Source organism: Lissotriton helveticus, chromosome 8 (genome assembly GCF_964261635.1).
Source record: "Lissotriton helveticus chromosome 8, aLisHel1.1, whole genome shotgun sequence".
NCBI classification, from domain to species: Eukaryota; Metazoa; Chordata; class Amphibia; order Caudata; family Salamandridae; genus Lissotriton; species Lissotriton helveticus.
In genome coordinates, this window is record NC_136069.1 from 829,592,506 (window position 1) to 829,602,755 (window position 10,250).

Here is a 10,250-nt window from a genome sequence, read left to right on the forward strand (position 1 = left end):
TTCCATGTCCTTCAGACTCATATATTCCTCTGTAGTTGTACCTTTGGGATTCAACAAAACATGGCATCATGATCAGCATTCTACTGCCACAGACTGGACAGAGAAACCATTTAGAATTTCCCTGAAAAAGAAAAAAAGCATACTTAGGCAAAGCTTTGTGGACAGGAAGGACATTAGAGCAAGTGAGGAATAAGCACTGCTTTTGATAATTTACATAGGCAGAACAGAGACTGCTGGGAAAAGCCTGAAATTAAAGGCACAGAAAATGCCTGCTTCTGGAGAGAACACTAAGAAGGGTTGAACGTTTTTCCTCTGACCCTAGCCACTCTTACAAGGAATCCTATGATAGTCAGCAGGACCCACCCTAAAAAGGAAGGGACAGCCATTTGGACCCTTTCCACCTTTTCTATATCGAGCCTGATCTGAGCACTGATTGAGCGGATAAGCACATGTACTTATCATTTTGGGAAGGTATTGGTTAGCTTGCTACCAGCAGCTCAGTTATGTTATGATGTTAGAGGCTATGCAAGGAATGCTTTAGTCCTGCATTAGGCAGTTTTTATTGCTTCTTTCATTCAAGAGATAGATAATTAGCCAGAATCTGAGGCCCAGCTATCCACCTTGGCATTCCGATTTGCACAAAGGGAATAAGTATTTGAGAGAAAAGGCAAAATGTGTTTCTTATGTTGTTATGAACAGCTTTTTATTCTTTCTCTTTAGGCTCTAGCCAATGCAGAAATATATAAATAACTGCTGACTTCCTGTAAGACGTGTCCAATGGTGAGACAAAATAAAAGGGGACACTTACAAATGATAGTGCTATCGTTTGAGAAAGGGTAAGTTGACACTGAATTTCATGTGTATTCACAGACCAAGCATGAAAAAGACCCCAGCATGATCTTCATTGCGGGCTTAGAGCTGGTATTACCTTTTCAGAGGTGAGGGCCTTTCGAAGGCTCGTTGGTCTAGGGGTATGATTCTCGCTTTGGGTGCGAGAGGTCCCGGGTTCAAATCCCGGACGAGCCCTTTTATTGGTGCTCTTTTAAAGTAGTTTTGAAGTATGCATTTCAAAGCCAATATCAATTTTCTCTTTGCAGTAGTGGATGAATATATGCTAGAGTCTCATGCTTTTAACCTTGCCCTGCCTGAGCAAATAGGAAACATTTCTCTTTAAGCATTTTGCTAAAATGCTGAACTTGCAAGGCATATACAAGCGTTCAGATAGGGCTGTCCGGCAGGTTGCATGAAAGAAATCTAAAACCAGATGCCCTTGGAATAGCCTGTTTTGAGCAGTTTCATCACAGAAGAATCAACTGTAGGTATCTGTTTCTGTAGTGTAGTGGTTATCACGTTCGCCTCACACGCGAAAGGTCCCCGGGCAGAAACACTGGTTATATTGTCTTGGCTGCAATGTTGAGAGTTGCCGTTTTGCATGAAATTGTCCAGGCCCTGACGATGGGTTCATGCAGTCTCGTTCCAAGAAAGTGAATTCTCTTAAAAACAATAACATAATTGGCATTTGGATGTATATGTTGATTCACAGACCTCACTTTCAAAAGAGCCCTGCATTCGGTTCAATGCTCAACCAGAACAAGCATTAACTTTGAGAATTGTTGGCACCAACAGGCCTCTTATCTTAGTGGAGTGTTTCTAGTTTTTAAGTGCTGAGGCCTGGGCTCAATTCCTAGATGATCCTTCTCAAGGTGATGATACAAATTCATTGTTACCTTTACGTTTAATGTCAGAATTGTTTATTTCCATTTGGTGGTGTATGAATGCTTTCGACAGTATGGGTTTTTTTTTCTAGCCTTGCAGGAATAAAAGCATATCACTCCTCTTTATGTATTTTTCTAATACATTTATATTTGCATCTCCTCTCCTAGCATGCATTTTTGACTATCTTACAGGCTGAATATAATAAGTATCAATTCAGGGGCGCTTCTTCTACTCAAATCATAACTGTTCTATCACGACATTGATAAGCAATCTGCATCTGCTTCTGTTGCGTATTGGTTATCATATTTACCTGACGTGTGAAAGTCCCATGTTTGACAGTGCACGTTAACAAAGAAACCAATGATTTTTATTAAAAGTTGTCTTGTGTTTTGGTTACCTTGCATCAGCCAAAAAGTGCCAGAGATGACTTCATTTGCAGTCACTTGAAAAGTAGAGATTCTCAAATAAATGGCAAGAGGTTGAAACAAATCCAAAGAAATGCATGGCATATCTATGTGTAAAGATGCGAGGCGGAGCGCTACCGAGGACTGGTGGTCTCCCATTACTGAACCTGTCATACCTCCTTCCTTACAGACTGACCCCTGGGATACAGGATTGGACGACGCGGAGGAAGAGCGCGGCGCCTTTAATTGGGCGTACTCTGAGGAGGTGGTGACCCCTCCTCCTGTATTCGTCTGCGAGGCCGGATTGGATAAAGAACAGGAAGTACTAACAGAAAGGTGTGACATCACCCCGGAGGAGGAGAAGGCGAGAAGCGGCGTCGGAGAGCGGTTGAGGAGAAGCGGAGAAGACGGAAAAGAAGGACACCGAAGGAATTCCGAAGAGCAGGTCGAAAGAGACGAACCCCGCGGGGAGCCAGGAGGCCAACGACCCTGTGAGCCGCCGTGCCACTCTCCCGGGGGAGGAGTGTGGCTATCCCAGGTACGGGACCGTATGGCGGTGTGGGTGGGAAGACGGCGTGCGTGTAAATAGTGTATAGCAAACCCCGTTTGTGTTTCCTTGTACCCCTCTCCTCTTGTGTTCATTACCCCGCGATTAACCCTCACATTCTGTGCCCTCCCCACGTCACCGACTACATTATAGTAAACCCGACACTGGTGACCTTTCTCCACTTCACACGGCCCCAAGGTGCAAGTCCCCCAAAGACTGTAGAACTAACGGTTCCCTCTCTGTTGGTCTTCCTTTCTATGGCTCCGGAACGTCGAGACGCTACCTTGACCAGACCCTGAGGACAAGAGCGGAAGACCAAAGACCCCTGAGGAGGAGAAGGAGGATACCCCGATTCAAAGACGGATCCCAGTCGCTTTGCTAGGGAGAGACTTACGTTTAGGACCAAGAGAACATTCCAACCAAACCCTAAACGTACTATTCCAATAAAACCGTCCTTACTCCCAAGACCTGTTGTCCAGTCAGTTTCTGCTTCAACACCGGAGTTGCCTATCAGACCTGTCCCAGAGTCCGTTCCCGGTCCTAAGGTGCACCCCTCACCCCTACACCCGGTCACAGTGGTGTCAGAAGTGGGATCTACTCCCTCCGAACAGGAACCGACCATGGAACAAATCATACAGACTCTAGTCGATGGCCAGCAGAAACTGGAATGGGCGGTCAGCCAACAAATCAGCACAGCAGACGCGGATCGAGCCCTGTTCCGTAGCACTATGACGCAACAGCTGGACAGCTTGCAGAAAGTGGTGCAGACTCCGGGAACTGCTGTCTCGGTGGATCGTAGGCCAGCAGGACCTCATCCAGCCGGAGTCTCCTTACAGAAATATGTAGTAGGAGAAGACCCGGATGCCTTCCTGGTCAACTTCGAGCGGGCCGCACGGGCGTGTGGGTGGCCGGAGGAAAAATGGCCCTTTTTCCTGGCGCCCTTGCTGACTGGTGAAGCACAGACGGCATACCAGGTCGCAAATCATGCCGGTACCTCCACATATACTGCCATCAAGGAGGTGATACTGGATCATCTCGGGATGGACCCCGAAGCATACAGACTCAGGTTTCGGAAGGAGAAGGGGGTCACGGGGGAAAATCCCAAGACACTGTACTTACGCCTGAAAATGGCGGCAGAAAAGTGGCTGCGTCCCGAAAGCAGGAGCAAAGAGGATGTTATGACGAGTGTCATACTTGAACAATTCATGGAAGCTCTTCCTTATGGAACACAGCGCTGGCTAAGACAGCACCCCGGACTGACAGCAGCTCAGGCCATTGAAATGGCGGCGAATTATACCAGAGCAACTCCTAGACCCGCTCCATGGGAGACCGAAAAACCCTCAAAGACTCTAGTACCGCCCCTTAAACCAGAAAAAAGGAAACCCCTTTACGAACCTCCCAAACCAAGGCCATACCGTCCGGATATTACACCGATGAGGGGACCCCAGTGTTTTGAGTGTGGGGAGTGGGGCCATATTGCAAGACTGTGCCCCAGGAAGAAACCCGCTGAGGAACCCATGGAAGTTGGGTACATACCCAAAGCCGTGATGTACTCCGCCGAAATGGGACCTTCTTATTATGTAAGGGTACTAGTGAACCAAGCACCAGTAAAGGCGCTGCTCGATTCGGGGTGCAGACAATCTGTCATTCGAGAGAAACTGTTGGCCCCTTCACAAATAGGGCGGGAGGGCGTAGTACACATCCGGTGTGTCCATGGGGACGTGAAGACGTATCCCCTTGCACGCATCACGATAAGCCCGATAGGAAGGGAACCATGTTCTGTGAGAGTAGGAGTGGTTGCGTCACTACCCGAGGAATTGATCCTCGGGGTGGATAACCCCCAATTCCTGGCCTTATTTAAACGAGAGTTAGCCTGTCGACCAGTGGAGGCCCTCTTATCAGTTGAACCCTGGGTCATAGACAAAGGGTTCAAATTCGCTCAAGCCAACGATCCGACCCTTCTGAACGCCTGGGAAGCAGCCCACGTGGAGCAAACCACCAACCCTGTTCCGAGATACCCCAGGTTCAGGATCGTAAATGAGCTACTCTATCGAGAAGGGAAAGAGGGAGACCAAGGGCAACTAGTGGTACCAAAAGAGATCCGTGAACAGATTCTGTTCTATGCACATACACATTTGACCGCGGGACACAGTGGGGCTGAAAAGACCACGCATAATATACTGAGATTGTTTTTTTGGCCCGGAATCTACAAAGAAACCGAAGCCTACTGCCAACAATGCGAGGTGTGTCAGAAGAGAAACCTGACTAAGCCATCAGCGGTGCCTCTGCAGCCCTTACCCGTGATAGGTAATCCCTGGGAACGTGTGGGGATGGACCTCATAGGACCCTTGCCCCGCACTACTCGGGGCCACACTTATGCTCTAGTGGTAGTGGACTATGCCACCCGCTTTCCTGAGGCGTTTCCTCTACACACCCCGACCACCAAGAACGTGGCAGAGAAGCTGGTGGAATTGTTTTCAAGAGTCGGATTCCCCAGGGAGATACTTTCAGACCAGGGGACTCCTTTTGTGTCACGGATGATGAAGGAGGTGTGCAAGACTCTGGACCTCCAACATATCCGCACTTCCGCTTACCACCCACAAACGGATGGTTTAGTGGAGCGGTACAATAGGACCCTAAAATCCACTCTTCGGAAACTCCTGAGTGCCGAACATAAAGACTGGGACAAAATGCTCCCTTTGGCCTTGTATGTAGTAAGGGCCCAAGTTCAGAGCAGCTTGGGATACTCCCCGTTCGAGCTATTATATGGCCGGCAACCAAGGTCACTCCTTGAAATAACCAGAGACGTCTGGGAAAGGGAGGAGGCTCAGGAACAACGATCACTACTGGACTACACGCAGCAGTTGAGGTCCAGACTAGGCAAATTGAGAGACCTTGCTTATTCAAACCTAAAGACGGCCCAACGTAACCAAAAGCGATGCTATGATAAAGGGAAAAAGTGGAGGTCGCTTAACAAAGGAGACTGGGCACTGGTATTGCTCCCTTCTTCCACGCAAAAATTCAAGAGCGAGTGGAAGGGACCATACCTGGTCATAGAGAAATATGGCGATACGACATATAAGTTACAGCTGTCACCCACACGTAATCAAACGTACCATATCAATCTCCTTAAAAAATGGCTAGGATCTGTTCCCCGATCCTCCAACTTTGTGCTACCCGAAAACAACACTGAGACAACCTTGGACCACTTGCCTATCAATACAGATCTCACAGATGAAGAGAAACAGGCACTGTTGGAAAGACTCCGTCCCTTTTCTCAGTTGTTCTCGGACACACCTGGATGCACCCACTTGGCAGAGCATGAGATACATACAGCTAAAGGGTGTTTAGTAAAACAGAGGCCCTATCGCATCCCTGCTGCTAAACGGGCAGACGTTAGAAAGGAGGTTGCAAGCATGTTAGAACTGGGGGTTATTAGGCCGTCAAAAAGCAACTGGTCGTCGCCCATAGTCATGGTGCCCAAGCCCGATGGGTCCACGTGTTTTTGCATGGACTTCAGGGCATTGAATGCAGTGTCCACCTTTGACGCGTTCCCTATACCCCGGGTAGACGAACTCATTGAGCGGATAGGCGATGCCAAATACATAACCACGCTGGATCTGACAAAAGGGTACTGGCAGGTGCCCCTAAGGGAGGAAGACCGCCACAAAACTGCCTTTTCCACCGAGGACGGTCTGTATGAATTCAACGTCCTCCCTTTCGGACTCCACGGGGCCCCTGCCACGTTCCAGCGCCTTATGAACACAGTGTTGGCACCCCATACCGCCTATAGTTCGGTATACCTTGATGACATTGTCATCTTCAGTCAAACTTGGAAAGACCACTTAGAACACCTGGTTACCGTACTGTCCTCTCTGAGAAAGGCCGGTCTCCATGTCAATGCCAAGAAGTCCCGTGCCGCCTTCCCAAAAGTGAAATATCTCGGCTTCATGTTGGGGGATGGGGTGATCGCTCCCCAAGAAGAGAAGATCAAAGCCATAACCGAGACCCCATTCCCATCCACGAAACGAGAACTAAGGGCATTCCTGGGCCTCATGGGCTATTATCGAAGGTTCATTCAGGACTTTGCTGACATCGCCTCCACCCTGACTAATTTGTTGCAGAAACATGTCAGGAATACTCTGCCGCAACCCCCTCCCCTGGATGCCAGGAACGCCTTTCTTCACTTGAAAAGAGCCATTACCACCAGCCCTGTGCTTGTTCCACCCGATTTCGGGCGTCCCTTTCTCCTTGCCACTGATGCTTCGGAGACGGGGATTGGGGCGGTCCTGTCCCAGATTGGGGAGGACAACGATGAACATCCAGTTTTGTATGTCAGCCGCAAACTCCACCCTAGAGAACAGAAGTATCCCACGGTCGAAAAGGAGTGTCTAGCAATCCGCTGGGCCGTGGACAAACTCCGTTATTATCTGGAGGGGAGGGCGTTCACCTTGTATTCCGATCATGCACCTCTGCAGTGGATGCAGCGGAACAGGACTCAGAATGCCCGGGTTCTTCGATGGTTCCTCTTTCTTCAGCCCTTTGCCTTTACGGTGGTGCATCGGAAAGGGAAGGACAATGGTAACGCCGACTATCTGTCTCGCGTGCCGGTTCTCCCCGATCGGGAGAATCCAGGGGGGGAGGAATGTAAAGATGCGAGGCGGAGCGCTACCGAGGACTGGTGGTCTCCCATTACTGAACCTGTCATACCTCCTTCCTTACAGACTGACCCCTGGGATACAGGATTGGACGACGCGGAGGAAGAGCGCGGCGCCTTTAATTGGGCGTACTCTGAGGAGGTGGTGACCCCTCCTCCTGTATTCGTCTGCGAGGCCGGATTGGATAAAGAACAGGAAGTACTAACAGAAAGGTGTGACATCACCCCGGAGGAGGAGAAGGCGAGAAGCGGCGTCGGAGAGCGGTTGAGGAGAAGCGGAGAAGACGGAAAAGAAGGACACCGAAGGAATTCCGAAGAGCAGGTCGAAAGAGACGAACCCCGCGGGGAGCCAGGAGGCCAACGACCCTGTGAGCCGCCGTGCCACTCTCCCGGGGGAGGAGCGTGGCTATCCCAGGTACGGGACCGTATGGCGGTGTGGGTGGGAAGACGGCGTGCGTGTAAATAGTGTATAGCAAACCCCGTTTGTGTTTCCTTGTACCCCTCTCCTCTTGTGTTCATTACCCCGCGATTAACCCTCACATTCTGTGCCCTCCCCACGTCACCGACTACATTATAGTAAACCCGACACTGGTGACCTTTCTCCACTTCACACGGCCCCAAGGTGCAAGTCCCCCAAAGACTGTAGAACTAACGGTTCCCTCTCTGTTGGTCTTCCTTTCTATGGCTCCGGAACGTCGAGACGCTACCTTGACCAGACCCTGAGGACAAGAGCGGAAGACCAAAGACCCCGGAGGAGGAGAAGGAGGATACCCCGATTCAAAGACGGATCCCAGTCGCTTTGCTAGGGAGAGACTTACGTTTAGGACCAAGAGAACATTCCAACCAAACCCTAAACGTACTATTCCAATAAAACCGTCCTTACTCCCAAGACCTGTTGTCCAGTCAGTTTCTGCTTCAACACCGGAGTTGCCTATCAGACCTGTCCCAGAGTCCGTTCCCGGTCCTAAGGTGCACCCCTCACCCCTACACCCGGTCACACTATGTGTATGTGTATGCATGTATCTATATATAAAGATAGATAGATAGATAGATATATAGATAGATAGATAGATAGATAAATATATAGATGGATGGATGGATGGACAGACAGACAGACAGACAGACAGACAGACAGACAGACAGACAGACAGACAGACAGACAGACAGACAGACAGACAGACAGACAGACAGACAGATAGATAGATAGATAGATAGATAGATAGATAGATAGATAGATAGATAGATAGATAGATAGATAGATAGATAGATAGATAGATAGATAGATAGATAGATAGATAGATAGATAGATAGATAGATAGATAGATAGATAGATAGATAGATAGATAGATAGATAGATAGATAGATATAGGGAGAGAGAGAGCATTAATATAAACAGAGACTTTATTTTCAATCAAGCGGTCTTTTTTTTCCTTAAAGAGCAGAATGTTCTGCTCATCAGCGCACCAGAATGTAGTGCTTGGTTGGCAAGCATCACATATTGTGATGTGTTAGCTAAGAGTTCCATGTCCTTCAGACTCATATATTCCTCTGTAGTTGTACCTTGGTGATTCAACAAAACATGGCATCATAATCAGCATTCTACTGCCACAGACTGGACAGAGAAACCATTTAGAATTTCCCTGAAAAAGAAAAAAAGCATACTTAGGCAAAGCTTTGTGGACAGGAAGGACATTAGAGCAAGTGAGGAATAAGCACTGCTTTTCATAATTTACATAGGCAGAACAGAGACTGCTGGGAAAAGCCTGAAATTAAAGGCACAGAAAATGCCTGCTTCTGGAGAGAACACTAAGAAGGGTTGAACGTTTTTCCTCTGACCCTAGCCACTCTTACAAGGAATCCTATGATAGTCAGCAGGACTCACCCTAAAAAGGAAGGGACAGCCATTTAGGCCCTTTCCACCTTTTCTATATCTCTCCTGATCGAGCCTGATCGAGCGCTGATTGAGCGGATAAGCACATGTACTTATCATTTTGGGAAGGTATTGCTTAGCTTGCTACCAGCAGCTCAGTTATGTTATGAGGTTAGAGGCTATGCAAGGAATGCTTTAGTCCTGCATTAGGCAGTTTTTATTGCTTCTTGCATTCAAGAGATAGATAATTAGCCAGAATCTGTGGCCCAGCCATTCACCTTGGCATTCCGATTTGCACAAAGGGAATAAGTATTTGAGAGAAAAGGCAAAATGTGTTTCTTATGTTGTTATGAACAGCTTTTTATTCTTTCTCTTTAGGCTCTAGCCAATGCAGAAATATATAAATAACTGCTGACTTCCTGTAAGACGTGTCCAATGCTGAGACAAAATAAAAGGGGACACTTACAAATGATAGTGCTATCGTTTGAGAAAGGGTAAGTTGACACTGAATTTCATGTGTATTCACAGACCAAGCATGAAAAAGACCCCAGCATGATCTTCATTGCGGGCTTAGAGCTGGTATTACCTTTTCAGAGGTGAGGGCCTTTCGACGGCTCGTTGGTCTAGGGGTATGATTCTCGATTTAGGTGCGAGAGGTCCCGCGTTCAAATCCCGGACGAGCCCTTTCATTGGTGCTCTTTTAAAGTAGTTTTGAAGTATGCATTTTAAAGCCAATATCATTTTTCTCTCTGCAGTAGTGGATGAATATATGCTAGAGTCTCATGCTTTTAACCTTGCCCTGCCTGAGCAAATAGGAAACATTTCTCTTTAAGCATTTTGCTAAAATGCTGAACTTGCAAGGCATATACAAGCGTTCAGATAGGGCTGTCCGGCAGGTTGCATGAAAGAAATCTAAAACCAGATGCCCTTGGAATAGCCTGTTTTGAGTAGTTTCATCACAGAAGAATCAACCGTAGGTATCTGTTTCTGTAGTGTAGTGGTTATCGCTTTCGCCTCACACGCGAAAGGTCCCCGGTTCGAAACCGGGCAGAAACA

General features: G+C 48.0%; 2 non-coding genes across 2 annotated transcripts; both read left to right on the forward strand.

The window, feature by feature from the left end:
* The first annotated feature begins 954 nt into the window (after window positions 1-954).
* Window positions 955-1,026, forward strand: TRNAP-UGG (transfer RNA proline (anticodon UGG)). The gene has a single exon. It is a non-coding gene; the product is annotated as a tRNA-Pro (tRNA).
* Window positions 1,027-10,177: 9,151 nt separating this feature from the next.
* On the forward strand, window positions 10,178-10,250 carry TRNAV-CAC (transfer RNA valine (anticodon CAC)). Its single transcript has one exon. It is a non-coding gene; the product is annotated as a tRNA-Val (tRNA).